Source organism: Channa argus, chromosome 8 (assembly GCF_033026475.1).
Source record: "Channa argus isolate prfri chromosome 8, Channa argus male v1.0, whole genome shotgun sequence".
In the NCBI taxonomy this organism is placed as follows: domain Eukaryota; kingdom Metazoa; phylum Chordata; class Actinopteri; order Anabantiformes; family Channidae; genus Channa; species Channa argus.
In genome coordinates this window covers 7,132,502-7,154,585 of record NC_090204.1, presented here as the reverse complement: position 1 = coordinate 7,154,585, position 22,084 = coordinate 7,132,502, and the positions used below count along the sequence as shown (strand labels likewise).

At 42.2% G+C, this 22,084-nt stretch overlaps 1 long non-coding RNA gene across 5 annotated transcripts in view; it reads right to left on the bottom strand.

The window, feature by feature from the left end:
- The window catches only part of LOC137131713 (uncharacterized), a 41,531-nt gene that overhangs the window by 8,464 nt on the left and 10,983 nt on the right, over window positions 1–22,084 (bottom strand). For 4 of the 5 annotated variants that reach the window (XR_010915027.1, XR_010915026.1, XR_010915024.1 and 1 more), the window contains 2 exons: window positions 18,629–18,759; window positions 4,007–5,710 (listed from right to left, as the gene is read on the bottom strand). This is a non-coding gene — a long non-coding RNA (uncharacterized lncRNA). The remainder of the gene's footprint in view (window positions 1–4,006; window positions 5,711–18,628; window positions 18,760–22,084) is intronic. The other variant, XR_010915025.1, reaches the window with a different exon arrangement.

Below are 22,084 nucleotides of genomic sequence, written 5' to 3'. Positions count from 1 at the left end.
GATTACTGGAAAGGGTTTGAAATTTCAAATAGCTATGCTTTTAGGAAATAACATCTGTTTTTAAAATAAAAAAATCGAATGTTTGGAAAAAGCAAATGTACATATAGTATGTGTACAAATTGTATTACATTAGGGGAAAAACTGTCACTACAAGTATTTGTGATTATTTAAGCTCAACAGTCTCTTCAAAATAAAATGTTATTATTTGTGCATAGCAAATCACTGTAATGCTACAATACAAGTGTGTTTGTTTGAGGAAAAAAATACATGAAAAGTGTGATTAAATATGACCATGTGCGGTGTATTTAGAAGATACCATCACACCTTTTTAAATTTCAGATTTCTCATTTAAATGATCAAGTGGTTTGAGCAGAATTGTTTGTTTGGCCACAACAAAGAATGAAAGACGTGTGGAAGGGGCTGGGATGAATTGAGCGACGGCTGTAAATGCTTTCAGCAACTATTACTTCAGTGGGTGGAACACATTCAATCAATACCTAAGCAAATAAAAAGCAGTGGGCAGTCAGAATGAGAAAGGCTGCAGCGGACTGGATGACAATCACGCACAAATGAACAGTCCGTCGTGAAATGACTTCAGGTAAATGATTAGGAAATACACCACAAAATGTTGGCTATGTAAAATGTAATTTTAAAAACTGTCTAGCAATAAGGGTTTAAAAATGGTGTGACTTCAAGAGTTTCAGATGATAGATTTTAAGTTTTTATTGTAGTAATAAAATTTATTATTATAATTATTAAATTGCTAAAAAAAAGTGATATAAAACATTATTTGGTTTGTTAAAGACAAAGGTTTGATATGGTAGGTAGCGCTACAGTATGTGGTTTTCGCAGCTGAAAGTCATGGACCTAGAATGAAGACGGAAGGTTCTGTCATTCTGCTCAACTCTTATGAAGTGTCATAAAAACACAAAGACACACACCAGGAAAAGGCCACGCTACTGTAGCTCTGGCCTGAGATTTGGCCAAAAGAAAATGTGAAGGTGGAGGGGTTTCAACCGCCTGAATGACATGTATACACATACACACACAAACACACACACACACACTCACACAGGTCTGAGCTCTTTGTGTCTGAATTAAGCATCAATTCAGCAGCGTGAATGTGATCAGAAGGAGATGGTGTTGGAGAGTGTGTCCTTTTTATCCTGTGAGTAAGTGTGAATGGACATATTTGACCATGTGTGATATGGATTGCCATGCAAATGTGTGTGTGTGTGTGTGTGTGTGTGTGTGTGTGTGTGTGTGTGTGTGTGTGTGTGTGTGTGTGTGTGTGTGTGTGTGTGTGTTCATATGGTATATATGTGCATGAGCATGAATGTGACAAATATGGTGGCTCACTAGCATATGTGTTTGGGTGTTAAGCTTATCTGCTTTATATCTGCTGTATAAAACATATGGTCTCCTTTGTTGTTATGATTATGCAAACTAGGTATATAACAGCTCAACTCTGTTGGTCCTTCAAAGACCACACAAATTACTTGGATAGACTTAAAACCCACCTTCCTTAGCTTGGCCTTGATTCTTGTCCCCCTACCCCTACAGACACACACCGGCACACACAAACACACACATGGAGATTTAAAGTATAAACACTTTAGAACTCCAGTTTCCATTATAAGGCAAAGCCTAATTTTGCCAAGTATGTAATAAACTTTGCAAACAAAAAACAGATTAATTCAAAGGTACCAAAAAAAGGGTAAAATAAAATCAAGATAAAATCTGAATCACTGGTGCCTCGCTGTCAGCTCTGCACTACCAGGTCTGAGCCTACCTGTCTGTCTTCCTGACTGCCAATTTCCCCACAAAAGGATACAGTATAGCCTGCAGTTCCTCCAGGCCATCTACAGCTGGGATGGGCTCTTACACTAACCTGCTCAGCAACACCCCGGCCTCATCATTGTCACTGTAGGCTGATCAGACATTGATGCTTGATTAAAAGTGCCTAAGTCCAGTAAAGATGATGATATCAGAGGGGAATCGGCGTTTTGTGGATCGGTAAATGACACCACACATTACCACACACTTGAAAAGATCATTTAATTCCCTAATCTCCAACGATTTTACAAGAGGAAATTATAGCCTGTTTTATATTCTACCACATATTGAAATGTTGCATAAAAATGTATTTGTTGCAATCTTGCACACAAAGATATTCAATGGTCTGTCTTTAGATTTTTTTTTTTTAAGAGAGGATTACTGTCATCTACTTCACACTTTTTGCAATTCACATTTACTTAACCACACTCCAATTCTTACACATTAATATCTGTTCAGTTACTTAATACACAGATGGAAATTTTAACACAAAGTAGCAAAAGAAACAAATGTAATATTTGTTGCTGAAGTAAAATAAAAATCTGTAAAGTTTTGGTGTTGGCTAAGACCTGTGTGTCTCTTAACAAAATAGAACAGTGATTGTGCACTTTGGTCCTTGGGTACACTTTGTCATAGGTTCTTCCTCAGGGAAAACATATGACAGAGGTGAGGGTGTGTGTGTCTGTGTGTGTGTGTGTGTGTGTGTATGTGTGTCATCCTCCAGTTTTTGCTGTGAAGTTCAAGGCTACACCAAAGCAGATCTTCAGAGTGGATGATTTCCACTATTTCCACGACACAGACAATTCACCAAAACACCTTTTCCAATAGTTAGCACTGACAGGTGAAAACAGCCACAAATGGCACAGGACTGCACAATGAAATGGACAATTGCACAAACACACACAACTACAGAGCACAGAGGCACATAAACACACGTACACAACAGCAGCAACAGAGGATCCATCAGCACAGCTAACACCACATTAAGACCATAAAGAACCAATACATCTCCTGTTCCACGTACACAGCCCATATCCTGCTGCTTCTGCACTGATACCCCTGATCCCCCTGCGCTTTGACAAGGCGTAATAAAGCCTGTATGAAGCGCTGCATTGTGTGGGGAGAACACAATGTTGCATGCTGAGTGCTGTGAGAAGGGCGTACACCACTGGGTCCCACGGCGCAGCGGCGCACCAGGGCCTATAGCAGGGAGTGCTGAGCATGCTAATGAGGTCATTATGTTTTGCCTCTCCCTCGCTCCCGCTCTCTCTTACAGTGTGGGCTTTGCCTGTCAGAGGACGCAGGGTACCCTGGTAATGCAGCCAACCGCAGATGTCACATATGGCACAATGAGAAGACACATGACCGTGTCTGAATGAGTAACGGAGAGAAAGACGAGGTGACGCTCTATTTTTCAGTTAGCTTTCTCAAAAGCGAGAAAATTGCATCAGTGATTTGCATGTAGAATAACGTGAGCTTAAAGAGAAGTAAAGAGGAGGGCAACAACAGCCAACATTCATTTGCTAATTGTTCAATCAGCAATGTGTATTCAATCAGCAACCGCTCAGGATTGTACTTCCTTTTTTCCTTTTGCACTAGCATGATTATATACAGTCGAGGTTTAGGGGTTAAGTATCAAGCACATGCAAATGCAATTAGAAGATATTTGCATAGCCGTTAACAATTACAGGGCAGATGGCAAACTGCGGGCATTAAGCGACCGAGCGCCATCTTGGCTGAGACAGCTGGCAGACAAGAATCGGCCATTTTGTAAGCATGGGTCGCTGCCAGGCTGAGGCATAGCGAGGCGCCAGTTTCTCTCTGTGTGCCAGGAGATTGGCAGATGAGGAGGAATCACGCTTTAATACCCTCCCTGGTACAGGCATCGACAACGAACTCCTCCAACAGTCAGTGACAGTATGATCACAGCCCGAGGCTCCTGTTGTGAGCTGACTGATGAGTCAGCTACAACACAACATGTGTGTGTTCACCTTAAAAACACAAATGCACCTCTGAGCAGAGATGGTACATTATCATAACAGTGTTATTGAGAGGGGATATATTCCTATTTCTATTCTTAATTTCCTTGTTTAGTTCAATATTGCTATAAGAATGATTTCGTTCCTTTTTTGTTTATCTCAAAATTGACAAATTATGTTATTGTACTCACCAGCAAATACGAATCCCGTTGTGATCTCTGTAAGATTTGATTTTCAACAACTGTCCATCTTTCCTGTAATGTCCTTCTGGGTCCATGAATACATGTCTTCTTGCATGACCTCTGATGTTTCTATGACTGCAATTAAAACAGACTCGTCTTTCTTCCCTTTTTACTTCAAAAGGCTATAACCTCTACACTGCTATTAAGCCAGGTATTTTCATTCCTGTGAGTTCTGCCACTTGTCTTTAGTCACTAGCAGTTTTGCTTAAACATCAGAAGAGCAAGTCTCTTTGTGTGGAGAAAGACTATTGAAAATGTGCAGGAGAAAAAAGTCAGATGAAAACCTAAGTAGTATCAGAGAAAAGGAGGGGGCACTGAACAGGTACAACTGCTTTCCTTTTTATCTTTCATTCAATTAGCAGCCATTCACTTGTGCTGCCATGGGATCCCTACTGCACAGCAGAAAGTGGACTTCGGGTGCTATTTCCACACAGAGAGGGAGAAAGAGAGCGAGAACGAGAGAGAGAGAGAGAGAGAGAGAGAGAGAGAGAGAGAGAGAGAGAGAGAGAGAGAGAGAGAGAGAGAGAGAGAGAGAGAGAGAGAGAGAGAGAGAGAGAGAGAGACCGAGGGGTATAAAAGCCCGGGCCCGCCTTCCTCTCTTCCACCTTATAGATCAATACTGCACTGCCATATCCTGTGATGGGAGCTGCTGTAGTGAGAGTAAGAAAATCTAAGGCAAAAAGACAGGTTGTGTCTGATACAGTGGATGAGAGAAAATGTTCAAATTGTCCTTTCACCCTGGCTCATGAAGTCGCAGGAATTTTGTGCGCGGTGCGCTTGCAAGTGGGACTGAGCAGAAACGTCCTGTGTACTGTCTCAGATGGACCCTATTCAAACATTTAAGGTGGAATGAGTAATAAGATGGGGGTAGGGGGAAGAAAAAGAGACCCCCCCGACATCTTGTGTTATTCTTCTTCCGTTTCTCTCCCTCCCGCGCTGTTTCCATGTCTCTCTGACAAAGTTTTATCAAGTGGTGTTGGACGCAGCGAAAAGCCCTCCGGCTGAACCACACACAAAGACTCTCTTTCTCTCTCTCTCTCTCTCTCTCTCTGGCTCTTCACTCTCCCTTTTTCTCTCTGTTTTACACACACGTGCACACATATTGACACACACACTGCATGTGGGGTGGATGCGAGGTTAGGGCCCTGGCCCTGGCTGGTGCTGGGACTGTTGGAGAAAGATAGAAGGAGAGATGGAGAGAGGAGCTGGGAGCAGTGGTGGTGGTTGGTCCCTGGGCTCTGAGGCCTGCAGGCGGTGCTGGGCAACCTTTGCTAGCCTCTCTCCTCTGTATTGATTTCTGCTGCTCTGCGCTGCTCCACTCTGCCGCGGAGGCTCCTAGCCGGCGGGGAAGAGCGCTCGGCTCACCCGCCTCACCTGCCTCTCTCCTGGCTTGGCTGGCCTAGCCTGCCCACTTTGCCGCAGCTTTGGCTGGCCCCTGCTGCATCCTCGGGACCCCTGTATGCAGCACTGGTGCCACAGGAGGAAGGCAGCCAGAGAGCCCATGGCGATCCACAGCTGTGTTCACCTGCTCTGGGTTCACCCGCTTCGAACCGCATCCTCGAACTGCTTCTATCCTTCTCTCCCTCCATCCTTCCACCCACTCTGCTTCTCTTTTTCCTCCTCCACTGCCTCCTCCTCCTCCTCTTCTTCCTGCTGTACACAAACAACCAGAGACAGAGATGGAGAAAAAAACAACTTAATCTTAACTTTCAGCATTTTACCCACTCTGACTGTCAATCCTGGTCTTTGATCAGCGAGAAGTCGGAGGTGAGGATTCTGGCATCCTCCCTCAGCCGGTAATATGAACCTGCTAACCTTAGAGAGCAGAAACTGCAGGGATTGGAGGCCTGAGAGTTAAGTGTGTCAGGCATAGAGATACTGGCTGCCAAAGGTACTCTCAGCTATTAGATTGTGATGTGCTGCAGATAGCACAATATAGCAGGAGTGGGCCTATTATAAAAATCACCACTACGTCAATAGAATACATTAGAAATATTTACAGGAAAAGTTTTTCTTCAACAACTACCCTCTTCTGCTCTGCTTCGACAGCAAAGGCCCACTGAGTTTTATATTTATTTGCCCTTGATATTTATAGATAACAAAAGCAACATTTAAAACTGACAGGATATTTCAAACTACCTCACCCAGCTCCGTTTATGCCTTAGTGAATGTGAAGGAATGGAAATGTTTGGCTGGACCTGTGGTGCTCTATAGAAACTTTGTCAAAGAAAACATCTCATCCTTTTGTATCATCCAGAATTATTCAAATGGGTTCAGCAGCCCTCTTCTTATGATAATAGCAGCTGGGGGGAAATTTCTTAAAGGATTCATGGTCCTATTGTGTTCCTCAACAGAGAAAGAGCCGTGGCCAAATTCAACCCCCACCACCCTACATTGCACCATCGCACCAACCACACCATCTCCAAAACATTCTAGAGCACTGACAGCCCTTCTGTCCACCTCTCTCCTCCCCTCGAAAGGCCTGAAAAAGAGACTAAAACCCACGGGCCGACTGCCAGGGGAATAGAGAAGTAAAGTGCAGAGATTTAGAGTCAGTGGGCCGGCAAGGCTTTGGAAGTTAGAGCTGTCTGTTAAGGAAAGAGCAAAGGAGGTGCAAGAGTGGCGTGGGGGGTTACACAGTTGGGACAAGAGAAGCAAGTTTGAGAAAGGGGGGAGAGTTGAGTTAAGGGGACATGGATGGGGACCGGGGGTGCGGTGCATGTCTCAGACACAATAATACTATTCATTGGGCTCAGACATGGGTGTTAACTCCCCTCTGCCAGAGCACAATGGGACTCGGCGGCATTCAGGCAGCCTTGGTGATATTGTTAGTTCAGGGCTGCATTCTCCCTGCCGCAGGATAGAGCGCCTGCATTGTACCCGTCCGGCAGGATGGATGGAGGGAGGTTTGAGAGGTGAAAGCCAAAGAAAGAAAGAACAGTATGTTTGTCTATATGTCAGTGCTGAAGGAGAGCGGGGCAGAGGGAACAGAGGGAGCGCAAGGTGGGGAGGGGTGAAAGGTGACTGGGGATGTTTTTGCCCCATGGCATTGGACTTGTTTGTTCCAAAGAGGGAAAAAAATAAACTAGACAATAAGACTGCAAGAAATAGGCAATAAATATTACTCAAGCAGCTGAGTGCAGATGTAAAGAGGCATTAGAGGGGATGGAGACACAAATGGAGCGAGCCAGCAATGGTGGCATTTTTATGAAGGTTTGTATGCGGCTACAGAGTTTAGGTGCATTCTGCTCATACACCTCAAAAGAGGGAGAGAATAGAAGAGTGGAGTAGGGAAATGACAAAATGAGAAGTGTGGAGGTTGCTGCTGTTTATCAGGTGACTTCAAACTACCAAAGACCTACTTTCCTGAAGAGATGAGGAGAGGAGAGAACTGTTAATAAATGCAAGCCCAGACATACAACTACAAGTACTGCAATTTTTAGCAAAATTTCAAAATAATTAGCAAAAGAAAAAAGGCCTCAATGTGCTTTTCTATCTACTGCTGTTATTTACATAACAGTAGACAACGTTATTAAAGTAGCGTAGGTCAAACCTCCAATGGGCCATGTGTAAAAAGTGACATGAATACATACATTACAATGAAATTTTGCTTTAATTTGAGGAACGCTACAGTATTTTCATACATCTGATGTTTTCTTTTGCTGCTATGCTTCTCATCAGTGGAGTGGAATCTTCAAACCCAGTTCCATGCACTTAGTCACATTTCATTTTATCAAGTATCCATCAACTTTTCACTTAAACCTTTATGCAAAATTTGAAAATGTACATAAAAAATGCGGAGGGAAATGCACTTATGGATATTGCCTTGCACTCCTAAATATTAAACTGCTAGCCACTGCTGCTGTTGATAGACTTAAAAAGTACTTGAAATGAAGCAGGTGACTGTGCAGCTAAGTGATTAATAACCTAAGCCATTTTAATATCAATTTTCATATCATATGGTGTTTGTGGTAAATTTATTATTTGAGGGGTTTGGACATTCCATGCGATTCCCAGAAAACTGTGAGACAAAATGATTAATTAATAAATTTCAAAATCATAAGTAGCTCTATCGCTAAAATCACACAAAAAAATGTTAGGCATGTTAGCCATAGGTTTAAAATTTTACATTTACTAGTGACAACATAGTGTGATCCAAAAGACATCGTATTGTTGTCCTTTGGAAGCTGCATTCACTAACATCGGCCTCCCATGGGACATTTTATGACACTTCAAGCTGATCTACAGCAGGAGTAGAGCACTGGCAAAGATGAAAATTAATACATAAAGGGATGATGTATGCACTGCTTTACACACATATATCGAAACACTTACTCTCTAGAAACGCTGCTCCTTCTGCACAGAAAAACCTGCTTTTATGAAGAGTACTTTGTTTGTTTCCCCTCTGGTAAACTCCAACCAACTGTTCCCATAGCAACCATACCTGCTCATTCCTTGTGTGAATGTGTGTGAACGAGAAAATGAGGGAGCGAGAGAGATATGAGGGGTTGAATGGAGGGTTAAAGTAGGACTCCATGATCTTAAAGGTCGCCTTCACTTATTTTGAACTTGCTTCTTTTGTTTCTAGTTTGGGTAATAAGTGTACATAAATGACATTAAAAGTCCCTTTGACTTCCCTATATTAAAATATTTCTCTACTTTTAGCTGAAAAATGCCTCCAGATGACATCACTAGGAGGACAATAAGCTCAGTTTATGTGTTCTTGGTGCTTATAGAGTTTGTGATCATGGTCAGCCTGCATTTCCAGAGCTCTTCTAGATGTCATCATCTGAACTCCTAATAATGAAAAACTCCTCTGGGTGATGTAATCTACAGGAGATTTTCAGCTAGAAGCAGATACATATTAGAATTTAGGGAAGCCAGAGGTTGTTTAAAAGAATCAATGTACATATACGTTACATTTAAACTAAAGCAATAGGAAGCAATTTGAAAATTAGTGAAAACGCCCAACAGATGTGTCTATATAAGGGTGCTTGTGTGTGTGTGTGTGTGTGTGTGTGTGTGTGTGTTGTTAGAAGGTGGTGGAAGTCGAGTGAACCCATTAGGGTAAACCTCAATAAATACTTTTCTTTAGTAAGCCCAACTTGATGTGTGGATGATTAAGATGTCTAAGAGCAGCAAGTTAATCCTTCCCAAACCATCTAGCCCAAAGAAATCTAATACAAATTTGAGTGAGTGAAAACAAAACAGTAGAGGTTGCCCTCTTTTCTCTATTTTCTACAAGTAGAGCGAGAAAACCGATGAGCAAAATAAGGACGGAGAGTAGCTTCCTTCACTAGAGAAATGTAAAAGCTTCTGTGAATGAAATAATGAACAAGCTATTCATCAGTAAATCGACAAGCAATGATGATGACGGAATGGCAAAGAGAATGTTCATCTAGCATTAGGTTTACTGTATAGCCTATTTTAATCAAAATATTTCCGCATTTGAACTCATTCAGATCAAGTCACTATGTTTCCCTGCTGTGTAATCTGTTGGTACAGCAGCTCTGGACCCCTTGTGAAATTCATTCATACCTGATAGAAAAATGAAAGTACAACAGAATTGGTGGGTTCCACAGATTCTCCTAAATTGCTTTCACATTAAAAACAAATCTGTTTCTATGAGTGGTTCTTGAATGAGGCATACATACACACTTATTCCTAGTCATCTGCATTCACTCTCAGCAGTCTGTGGTCAAAGTGGCCTCCTCAGATTAGGAAAGAGCCAGCAGTATGATGTTGGGTTGTCAGGCAGGCTGGGGGCTGGCTGGGGTATGGCTCTCATCAGGGGGCTGATGCCCTACAGGGGTGGCTGAGGTAGTAAGGGTACTGGCCATTGTCCATGGTGCAGGGATTACACTGGTCAACCAGCACAGACAATGTACCCCTATCTTGAGATGGGAGGACCAACTTGCTCTCTACCAATGATAGGGGCAGTCAACTGATCACTAACTTAATTAAGGAGAGAAGAAAGTCAGAGCAGAAAAGGGTGACGCAGAAGACTAAGGGAGAGCTGAGAATAGGTAAAGGCTGAGGTGATGAAAGGGGAGCAAAAGAAGAAAAAGCGGGAGCAGAAGAAAGCAGTGCAAGGGGGAAAGAGACACTAAAATAATCAGAGGCAACGAGTTTAAAAGAGAGCAATGGGAAGCAGAGGAGGGGTGAAGAGAAGGCTTCTCTAGCAGAGGATTAGGGGAGAAAAGATGAAAGGATCAGGTCTTACAGAGGACAGGAAAAATGCCAGGAGAGCTGGCCAGAGGAGGGAGACCAGCGACTCCGAGCAAGGAAATCAAGCAAGAGGGAGGAAGAAAAGAGGAAACGAGCTCATGTGTCCATGACCTCGAAGCCCTGGTGGAGGAGTCACTCAGGGCCTTTTTAATAACAGGGGCACAATGTGAAAACTCCTTATCTGTTTCCTATTTATGCCAGAGCACACACACACACACACACACACCTCTTCAAACCAATGGCAAATGCAGCAGCATAATTCTATTACTGAGGACGGTATTAGAGGATGTTTAGGGGACAGTTAGCGGCTCCAGGTAGCACAGCTCAGACCCACTGCACACAGATATGGCTCTGCAACACTTAACAACAGGGATTTGGCAGCACTGTTGATTGAACATGCCAAATCCCATTTGTTAGAGGGCTGGGCGCGTTTGTATTGACACTCTGTAACCTTGTGGCAGCATAAAAAGCAGACCTCAGTGTGCATGTGTGTGTGTTTTCCTGGCGGGCAGGTGGGTGGCACACTTCAGCTGGGTAGGTGTGTTGGTGTGAGCTCCCTTCCTCTCCATCCCAACATCCTTCCACCTATATATTGCCGTCTGCCTCAATTCCTTCTCTTTCCAAAAAAAGGTGACAAGAAGCAGATAGAGAGGCTTTCTCAACACTCCTTTTCTGGCTTTCCCTCCCTTATGATTCCCCCCTCCCTCTATTCCTTCCCCTATGTTAGAGCTGCCAGACAGGAGTGCTCAGCAGGTCTCCGAACGTTATTGATCCTGAGAGCAAGCCGGTCGGGGAGTTAGTGTCTCTCTCTCTCCCTCTCTCGGTCTTTCCTCCTGCCATCACACCCTCATCCCCCCAACACAGCCCGCAACTTTTTCCTCACTTCCCCCCCCCCCCCCCCTTTAACAAGGTTAAAGAACTCTTATAAAATAGGGAAAAGGGGGCCGCCTGGACGTTATCTGACTTCATGAAAGAAATCCCCTCAGGCCACTCCACTAGAGGAGGATGCTCTTCACCAGACCCAACTGTGTACGCACACACATAACACACACTGTGGCACCAAGCAGCGGCCCACTCAGAGCCAGTCAGAAATAGAAAGTAGCATGTCCAGTTTGGTACACAGCATAAGGGCAATCAGGACTAGAAATGAGGAGGATGGATGCACATGCAAGGCAAAAGGAAGTTTGGATTTGAAAATTTTTCTGAACAAGGTCAAATAGGAGAATTTCAGTACTGAATTATCAGGAAGCAAAGTTTCTACGAGTCAATTAACTTTAATTGCTGCTTTTAATTTTTAATGTTAATAAATTATTTAATAATGACCAATATAAGTTATAAGACTTGACAGGATCAACCTTTGGGTTTACAGGAGGACAGTAACCTATTACCAGACGGTAACTGACTGACAATTCATTCAACTGGAGCTACGGGAGCTTAAAGATAAGACAAGTCATGCTGGAGGAGGAAAAACACCAGTCAAAAGGCATTTTCATATTGCTGCTGGCGACACAAACATTTTACAGCTGAAATGATGAAGTGATTGATTAACTAGCTGACAAAAATGTATTAATTCGGATTAATTGTTCCTTCCCTCAGTTAAATATGTTTAGTGCTTTTCTATGTTGTCATAAATTTACTGGTCAGTAAGATCTGCGTCACTTACCCGCAGTCGCTGTGACTTTTAGTTTTTCATTCTCATACAGTTTACAATATTAAATAGTCCACTTGGAGGTTTTGAAATTGTTTTTCTTATTTAGGACATATAAAGCAGATTTTCCAACACAAAAATTACCGTCAGATTTTATCAGTTGCACCTAGCTAACTAATTAAGCTAACAGTAGCTCCAGCATTTAGCTGTCACCCAAAAGATCAACGGCTTTCAGCTTGTCCTTTCAGAGGTCACCACAGCGGAACATGTTTCGCATTTTGATTTGGCACGATTTTTAACGCCAGATGCCCTTCCTGCCGTAACCCTCCCATCTTATACGGACTCGGGACCGGCACCGAGGTGGCCCTTGGTGGCTGGGCGGGGTCACACCTGGTGTGGTGGGACCACATCAGATCCAATACACATGTCGCTCTCATGTGCTATGGTTCCTGTACACCACATTCAAAGATGGAGCCCAATAATGAATGAAAATATTATAAATATTGAAAGATTTAAAAGGGGGTTTTTTGCTAACTGTTGTGCCCTGTCAACATTTTTATAAACATGTGGTTCATAAGTGAATTTTAAATTACCTTGATTGGCCACTGGGAGAAACTGGCAGCAAGATTAAGCCCTGATGCCGTATCGAGAACGTGTTGCAAATCTATGATTCAATCCCATTTCGAAATGTACTTAAGTACAATGCTTGACCCACTCGCTAGTTACAATTATTAAGCCAATATTAGACATTTGCTGTGTGAGGTAGGGTTTTTGTGAATGCATACTTTTTAATTTTCCAAAATAAAACTAAATGAATGATTGCAAAAAATACTCAGCTTCTTTACAGAAACATGAAATAATTCTTGGTTGCATCCCTGGTTGTTTTAATTATAAGATATAACATAAAAATCATTAATAAATAATTCATTACCGTTAACAGTTTATTTTGTTACAACAAACAAACCCTTTACAAAGAACGCCTTGTTAGAAAGTGGTGCCAAAAATGCACAATAAAAACATAAAAAGATGTACACCTGAAAAGTTAGTTTGCACAAAGCCACTATATCCATTTTTTCGTCCATAATCCATTCATAGAGAGGATAGGCTGCATTTTTTGCATTTCCAGCCTTTTAGAGACTGTAGCAGCTATTGTCGCTGTTTGTAAAAAGACTGAATATGGCTCAAAATTTGAGGTACATCCTGTCTTCCATTGTTACATTTTCCACTGCTTTCGCTCTCCGCTATAAAGGCCTGCCGGCTACAACAGCCGGGCAAATACACACAGCAGCACATTACAGAGCCATACCTTCCCCTCCCTTTGTGCTCAGTAATTGCCACAATGCATCTTCTCGTCCAGCTAATTAAGTGAGTCTTACCCATTGTCTCCCAATGCTATCACCTCTTCACTCAGCCAGAGAGAGAGGGAAGGAGAGAGAGGGAGAGAAAACATATTAAAGCAAGGGATGAAAAGACCAGAGGGGTAGAAGAAATCCAAGGCAAGAAGTTCAAGTAGAGACAAGGTAAATGAGGAAGACATACGTCCATGTCCTAGTAAATGTCTACCAGTTGAAACAGTATCTGTTGTTGTCAGAAGATTTAAAGCCAATATCAGTTTTAAGATAACTACGATATAAGTTCTCCAACTGGTAACTGTGATAGAGACATGTGTATTGATGTACTTAGAGATAATGAATAAACAAAATTACACTAGAGCATCCTGCTCCTTACTCCTCAGATCAAAAATGAATTTTTACATATTGATGTTTGACCTTTACTGTGCAGAACGGTGCATGTGCAGAGTTTGACACTACTGCTAAAGGAGAAAAGTTTTTCTGTGCTCACTTCAAATCTGAGTTTAAGACGCAAAAGCAGGATTTGTGATATTGCTACTAGTTTGGAAGCCGATCATGGCCCAAGAGCAGCTCACACAAATGTGGATGTGAAAATTTCTAAGGGTTATACACACTAAGAACAGACTTCAAACTAAAGTAAGAGGCATCTTGTGTTTACTAGTTAAACTTTCATTCATTTAAGACTAAATGAATAGTCTTATTAACTGCAATCATTCTACACAAAAACGGGAAATACAGTTTGATAACGCATCATGACATAAATCTAGATAAGAGTCATTCTTGAATTGAAACTCATGCCATAACTAACACTGAAACAGATACAGGAGGGAGCCTGGGTGTTTAACTACTTCCCATGTCTAAAAACAGAAAGGAAACATCAACAATTTCTCTTTGAAGACTGAGCTTTTACCAAAATCTATCACATAACCTCATAAAGACCTGAAGAAAGGATTTTGTCAAGTTCATTCAGAGAGAGTGCTGAATACCACATGTGTAATAGTGTAGACATTTCCTAATATTACGTGATGCGTTGTGCTGTCTAATGCAATAATTAGCCTACATTAGCTTTATATTCCCTTGACTTCACCGCATCTGTGCACAATAATGGACAAATTGAAGAAAGTGAAAACAGGTGCTTTTGTTTCTTCTTCCTCTTTATATCTTCAGTCCCTTTGTGAGACCAACTGAGGACTTGGTCTGAATTATAGGAGGACACAGACCAGCAGACTCATCTAAATTCCGCTTCTCTTCAGAGTTGCTAGGAGAGGCCCCCATAACACACACACACACACACACAAACACACACACACACAGACACACACACACACAATGTTTCTATGCCCAAGTCCACTCACTGACCTCTGAGGCCAGACACCCTCATCCCAACACACCAATGCCCCCCCCCAAAAAACCCTCCCAACTCTCAACCCCTCCTTGAACCTCAACCAATACCACCGCCCCCTTCCCTCCTTTTCCTTCCCACACTCAAGTTCCTGTCACTGATTGACAGGCAGACAGACAAGTACGATGACATCATGGTGGAGAAAGCAAGAGTGAGAGAGGAAGGGGACTGCTTGCCTGTCTGCCCCCAAAACCCACACAATACAGCAGGGCATCTGGCAATGGGTGGTGGAGAGGGGGTCTGTGAGGACAAAGAATTTACATGTCCCTCCATGGAATATGATTATGGTTTGTAAATGGTGGCTGAGACATGAATATGTGTAGAGTAGAAAAGGGGTTGGGATGTGGTGGTGGACAGCACACCTGTAGGTGCACATGGTGAAGACCCCGACAGATCTATTCTGAGACATGTGAAGATGTGTAACATGGCTGTTATGAAGTGAGAAAAACACAGAGAGGGTTAAAAAAATCTCAAATAATCCTCAAATGTTTTAATTTTCATGCTGATTGTTCCCCTAAAAAACTGCAAATACAGCTATTGATGTGACAAAATCTGTGTGTGTGTGTGTGTGTGTTTGTGTTTGTTGAGACACATCACTTTCAACATGTTAATTTGTAGGATCTAATACGAAACAATGGTGCCAACGAGATAGAAGTTATTTTCATAATGCTCTCTGTCTCACTCTCTCTGCAGCGGCCCCCACCTCTCTCTGTCTGAGAGGCTGTCTACTTGCTGTGTCCACACAAGTGTGTGTCTGTCTGTGTGCATACGTACATAAAACAAATGAGCTGTGCATATGTATTGTGAGAGTCCACAGGCCCGGTGTATATATTAGAAATGTGACTTGACCCTGGCAGGCTGAAGCAGGGTTTCTGCCTCGTACTGGGCGTGGGAAAAAGGGGAGACCTATTTTCACAGCTGCTCCGGTCGTTGCATTGAACCAATGGAGGCCCCCACTGTCACCCCACCACCGCCATCGTCTCTGACCTGCCTCTGCCGCTAATGCCCCCCCTCACCCTCTCTCTTGCCCCCCTTTCCCATTCAATCTGCAGCCTGCTGCCTTTCAGTGGACCCCCGTCCCTCCCTCCTGCTCTCTATTTGTCACCCCACCATCACAGCCACCCCCGAACTTTAATACTGCCACCTCACCATTCAGCCACTGTGCATTCAGATGCCAAAAGGCTTCTGCAATAAGGAGTGGAAAAAAACAACACAGCCTACTGAATAATCAAATTATTAGTTCACATACTGACACACTTAACTGTTCAAAGCTTGTGAGCTTATTTGATTTTTTAAAGGAAATTATTGTTCTTTTACCTACCTTCTTCTAGTTTTCTCACTTATAGTTTCTCTTTCCTTTAATTTATACTAACATCACCATTCTACACTCAGTGCCCCTTTCTGAAACTCACATAAACACACATTCACCCCCTTTCACCCCCTCCCTCCAGCCAATGTATTCATTTGAAGAGATTTATTTCCTATCAAGCTGCATAATGGGGGGGATAATTTAAATAAACTTTTAAGAACAACCAAGCAGAGCTGTTTATATCTACAAATCTAAAAAGCCTGGTAAAGAAAAAAAGAATTCCCGGCAAACACTGGGCTGTTAAGCAGATTGCCAACTTTAAGAAGCCATGGGTTTGCGGTGGCTGTTTAGTTTTGCCATTAAAGATAACCTATTACTGATAAACCTCACAATCAGTCTCTTTAAACACATAACGCAGGTTTCATTTGTTTCAGACACTCTCACTAATCTGACAGTATAACCATGCAAATGCAGGCTCAGAGTCGAATCGCAAAACACACACACACCCACATGTAATTTTGTAGAAACTTTAAAAGGTTACATGATGTGCAGAATAACTCTAACAGATTCTCAGGAGCAGTCCTGTCGTGCTGTCTTGCTACCCTGCTGATACATCAGGCCTGTGGAGGAAATGTTGAGAAGCAGCGAGGGGGCAGCAACGGGGGGAGGAGGGATGGAGGGAGGCTGTAGCCCAGAACCTGAAAGGACTCTATCTCCCTTGGCCAACATGCCATGACGGTGTGGAGCAGGTCTGAATTGGTTTCTCTGGGGTGGCAGAGCTAGAGAGGTGATGGCAAGATGAGCCCGAATAGGGATGGAATGAGGAGGGGGGGGAGGTACCATGGGGGGAAGAGATACGGTACACTGAGGTATGTGTCTTTGTGTGTTCGAGAGAAGGAGAAAGAGACGGAATGAGAGAACAGAAGGGTAAAAGAGAGAAATAACAGACCACATCTGAGGTACTGTAAATGAGCGGATTACTGCTGCCCTCTCTTCAAGTCTCTCCATAAACATGAGAGTGCTCGGCTGTGGAGGCAACGCTGCTATGTGTGAAATCATACATCCTCCGGCCTCCTATAGTAACAATTGTAACAAAGCCACATATGTACACAAGTGCAGTAAGTGTAGAATAAGATGTGACACCAGACCCGTACATTCTCGCTCTTAATTGCACTTATGAATACAAAGAGGATGTGAAGACTGTCACTACTGGATTGGTGCATCTCTGCATCAAATTTAGCCTGTAGCTGTGCCTCCACTTCTAAAGCTTGTGTCCAACCAAAGCTTGTTTGCATCGATTTATCTAGTCTGTGGATATGATATTGACAAAGTAGACCGGCAGCCCTCATCGAGTTGTAGCAAAGCGAAGGAGGATTAAGAGGTGGTCGAACGCTATGGAGGAGGATAGCCACAGGCTGTGAAATCTCCTCTGATCTTCCCTTGTCTGATTCTCAAACGCAACCACTTCTCTAGGGGGCACATGCTGATATATAGAACTAGGCCAATGTCACAGAATGCTCATATAATCCTGGAGGGAAATTTTTAACAAAATCACTTCTGTTTCCCCACGATGATGGACCTCAGTCTCTGAGGATAGAGCTTCATCTTCCTTTCCAATGCTCCATCTACTTTGTTCTCTGCAGGAGGTTGAACATGCATGAGCTGAGTGGCATTCTCGCTACAGCAGCTGTTAGGACAGCGAAGGTAATCTTTAGTCGTGTCACTCAACATTCAGAGTGAAGCTGAGAGGGAAGCTTACTTCTAAATTCAGCATTTCATCATCTGCAGTATTATGTGCTGTTAAAAAACACACAAACTTGTCAGATTTTTCAACTAGTCAGCAGGAGAATTATGACAACTAAGGTCAAAGTGTCTGTGGACACAGTAAATCCTGCAAACAGCCAAAGATCTGCTGCATTCCAACAATAAAACCAGTTTGCTTTCTCTCAAATCAGGCAGGAAAATGACTGAACATTATAGTAGTACCCCATAACAGTATGAAAAGATCTGTGTAACACAACTTGTGTTTCTGGGTAACTTCAAACCTGATAAAGATAGAAAGCAGCTGAAACAAACACAAAAAAGAGATTTTTCTGTGTGTGTGTTTACATGAGGGGTAAAAGGTCTGGACAGAGAGCAGAGGACAGAACAGTAAGAAGTTGAGAGGTGCTGAAGGGCAAAAAGAGGGAATTATAGGAATGAGGGACTTAGCCACCCTGGCAGTCTTACAAACAAGGCCAAAGCCCACCCTCTAACCACCCTATGTATCTTTAAGGGGATAAAAAGTGAGCACAAAGGAATTAGAGTTTAGATTAAACCAGCGGGGACCCTCTAACTTCTCTGCCAAAACTGAAGAATGTAACAAGATGGATATGGTTTAAAAATTATATGTGCGAGGCAGGCAAATGAGAGCGTGTGGAGGAGGAAGGGGAAAAGTAGACATGTGACAAATTAGCACCACTTTTAGGAAATTACAGCTGTTCAATGTACACTCTGAATTTCACTCTGGGACTGTGCAGGCCTTTAAAAACAAACATGTGTATTTAAATGTGGTTTATAAAGTCAGATTATTACTTTGACAGTGTGCAAGTGTTAAAAGCACAAGTGAAGGAGTTTTACTCTGGAGTCTCACCTATAACTTCAGAGTGATGAGAAGCCTCTTTCTTAGCAAGTGGGGGACGTTTCCTCAGAGCAGGAGGTGGTGGTGTGTGTCTCTGCTGACCTGTTGTGCTGCAGGTTCAGATGCGGGCCTGCCATGAATTCCTGCAAAAACAGAGAAGCTTCAGTCAAGAGATGGTTCATTTCAGCCACAGGTCACAACCTCACTCAACAACACGTCTGATCCAACTTTATTCTCTCTTCTACACAGTTTTCTTGACCACAAATAAATTTGACTGCAATGCTCACAGTAAACCCATAAGGTAAATTGAGCAGATAGTTTTACAAAAGATAGTAAAGAATAAATTATATGTGTCCAATGAAGAATATTTTGATATTTTAATAGGAAGGTAAAAATACATCCAATTTCTATTGACAAAGAAGCACTGGAAAAAATAAACTGGAAAAGAAAACAGAATAGTGTAATAGTTAAGCTGCAGTAATTAGCAATAATAACAATAGTTTCATTTATGAATTCAGTGTAAAGGAAACCTCCCTTTAATTCATCTTTAAATAGCACACATATTTGCTCACATATTTTAAACAAATATTCTACCATTAGATTTATGTTATGTTTGAAATTTTAGCTGTCAGTAGTAAATGCATGAAAATAATAATCTCTTCAACACACACACGCACATACACACACACACATACACACACATATATATTTGCACAAACAGACTTTCACAAACATGCTACACAAGCGATTACACAAAATACTAAAAGATTACATCCGCTGAAATCTGATGTCCTTTGTGAGTTTAAAGCCTGCATGTCAGCCTTTCAGTTTTTTTTTCTCTTTCCCTTGCATGGGTCAGAGGCTGTTGCTAGGCTACCAAACCCAGAATTCATAAGTTCAGAGAAAAGGTTTATATAGGCCACTGCAATTGCAGGTAAAATGATAATAGAAAATTGATAATACTGGAATATGGATTTGGATTATATGGAGTCTAACAGATCCCGAGCCATGACAATTACATTGGAAACTAATACAACGTAATAATAAACGGAATATGGCTTAAATAAAAGTTTTAAAAGCAATAGTTTGGAGTAAAATCCATTGAACAGTTAATCATAGGAAAAATTCCAGGACGTACTCTGAATCACAAATGTAGTTTTTTCTATGCAAAGACAACATTTGCAGAAGTGGCTTTGGAAAAATACAAGTAACACACTGTCATCTTAAGCACAGTCTTAATGTGAGTGAAGTAGCAAAACTGTGTAGCCTTATTCCACACTGTAAAAAATATATTTTTCTTTAGTTAGCAGTGTGTTGTGATGCTTATTGTACTCAGTGACTATTGAGGGTGTAAGGCTGCAGTAACACCATAAAACGCATGCACAGAAGCACATGTACAAATGTGCAGTAACATGTGCACACACACTCGTGCACACAGAGCACTGCAATCTACTGGCCGAGTGTGACTCAAACAAGATAACCTTTATAGGATGGCAGCTCGCAAATGGTGCTTGCTTTGTTCAAACATCTTTGTCAACAAGCAACATTCACCATTAAGAAACATACAGAACTAAAGCATCAAAATATTCCCAACACAGTGCAGAGAAATGGAGACTAGTGAAGAAAGAACGGGAGGTGAGTGGGGGGATACATCCTGACATGTTTATGCTCTGGCCGGAAAGACTACAGGCATGACAGGTTGGTTAGAAATGCAGAGCGAGCATAAACACATCTCCTCTCCTACTTTCTTATCTTCTCACCTTCCTTCTACATCGTTTTCAAACCCATTCTCTTTTGTCCTACAGCTTTTATTTGTTTAATTCATTTACCGTAACAGCACAAAGAATAAGCTAGTTAAACAATAAAAATTCAAATGGATGTACAAGCGTTCAAGATAATAGAAAGTGTAGTACAGCAGGTGTTGGCAGGCTAGACCTAGACTAGACTGGGCTCCATCTGGTGTAGAGGGCCTCCTCCTGATGGTGAAGAGGGCCCAGACAGACACATATTAATGTGGGAAAACCGACGTCTAGCCTGCCTCTCAGTCACTCGCCAGACTGCATTTCAATCTCAAAGGGCTTTCCCCATATCCTCCATTTATTACCCCTCAGCTATGCATTAATTTCTGCTCCAACTGGGGGAAAACATGGGTTGATGGTAGAGCACAAATACGACTGTCAAATCATTTAATAACCGGCTGTACAATATATACGGAAGCTTCGTATTTATTCTTAAAAAGACAAAATGGATTTGTATTTGCAAAATATTTGGCAAAATTCTGCTTAACATTATTTCATGTTTTGCTTTTATCATAGCTAAAACAATATGTTTTAATTCCATGTATTAGAAATATATTGTCTCAACGTGGGATGACAATATTCTGTTTTATGTAACATTAAATTGAGATACAGTTATCCTTAAACTCCTGCAGTGTTTTACTAATAAAATCATTCATTTTTGCAATGCTCTATTAAATCTCCAAAAGTATAAATCCACAGCTCATACTGATGAAAAAAATACCACCATATCACATATCACCATAATCACAACTGCAAAAAAAATTAGGTTGTTGGCCTATTGTTACGCATTCCTGCATGACATACATTTACACTGCAAAACATGCAAACACTAGCAGTTAATCCGTATTCTGTAGCTGTGTGCGACCATGAACACAGCTCGATGACAAAGCCAAAATATTTCCAAGCTAGCACCGTGCTAACTGCTTCTCCACCTGTCCTGGTGTGTGACGCAGTAAGCTGGGGCCTACTAACAGCAGCAACAGCGCTTACACACTCTCAACTGTGCACAGCAGAGCCACCACACAGAGCATCTACAGCTTTGGCAGCTTCCACAGCTTGTTTAAAATTCAACAGGCTCCACTACAGAGTACATCCTATCACTCAGGCAGCCCTGGAAGCAGACAGGAGCTTCTCTCTGACTCTGATGATGTGCAGCCCAAACAGTATTATAAAACAGGCCTGAAGATCAGTCAAGCAACTGGACGACCCAGCCAACCCTGCCTCACTGCGTCCAAGGTCTCTGCTTATCTTTCTACTGCTCATCAGCAAGTGACACACACTGTCTGGTGAGATGTAGCACATGTGTGACTGATCAGTTACTGTACATTTTCATTACAGGAAACACAGCGACCAACTTGTCACATACTGTATGTTGTTTTCATCTAGAGAACTAGAGGATGAGACCACGTCTGCCTAAAATTACCGTATGTATTGTTTCCCTTTCTCCCAACTGTGTGAGCCATGTTTAGTTCTGTTCTTCATGTGCATGAGGACTGAAGCTGTTGTTAATAAGTGCATCAATCAAGCTAAATCCTGGGATACAAGGTGATCCCTTTCTCAAATACCTACTGAATCTTCCTCCCCACTTCATAACCTTGATGCGCTACCACACATTCACCTGGTCTTTGCTGCACCTGTGAGAGAGTACTGGATGCAGATTCAGCCTTAA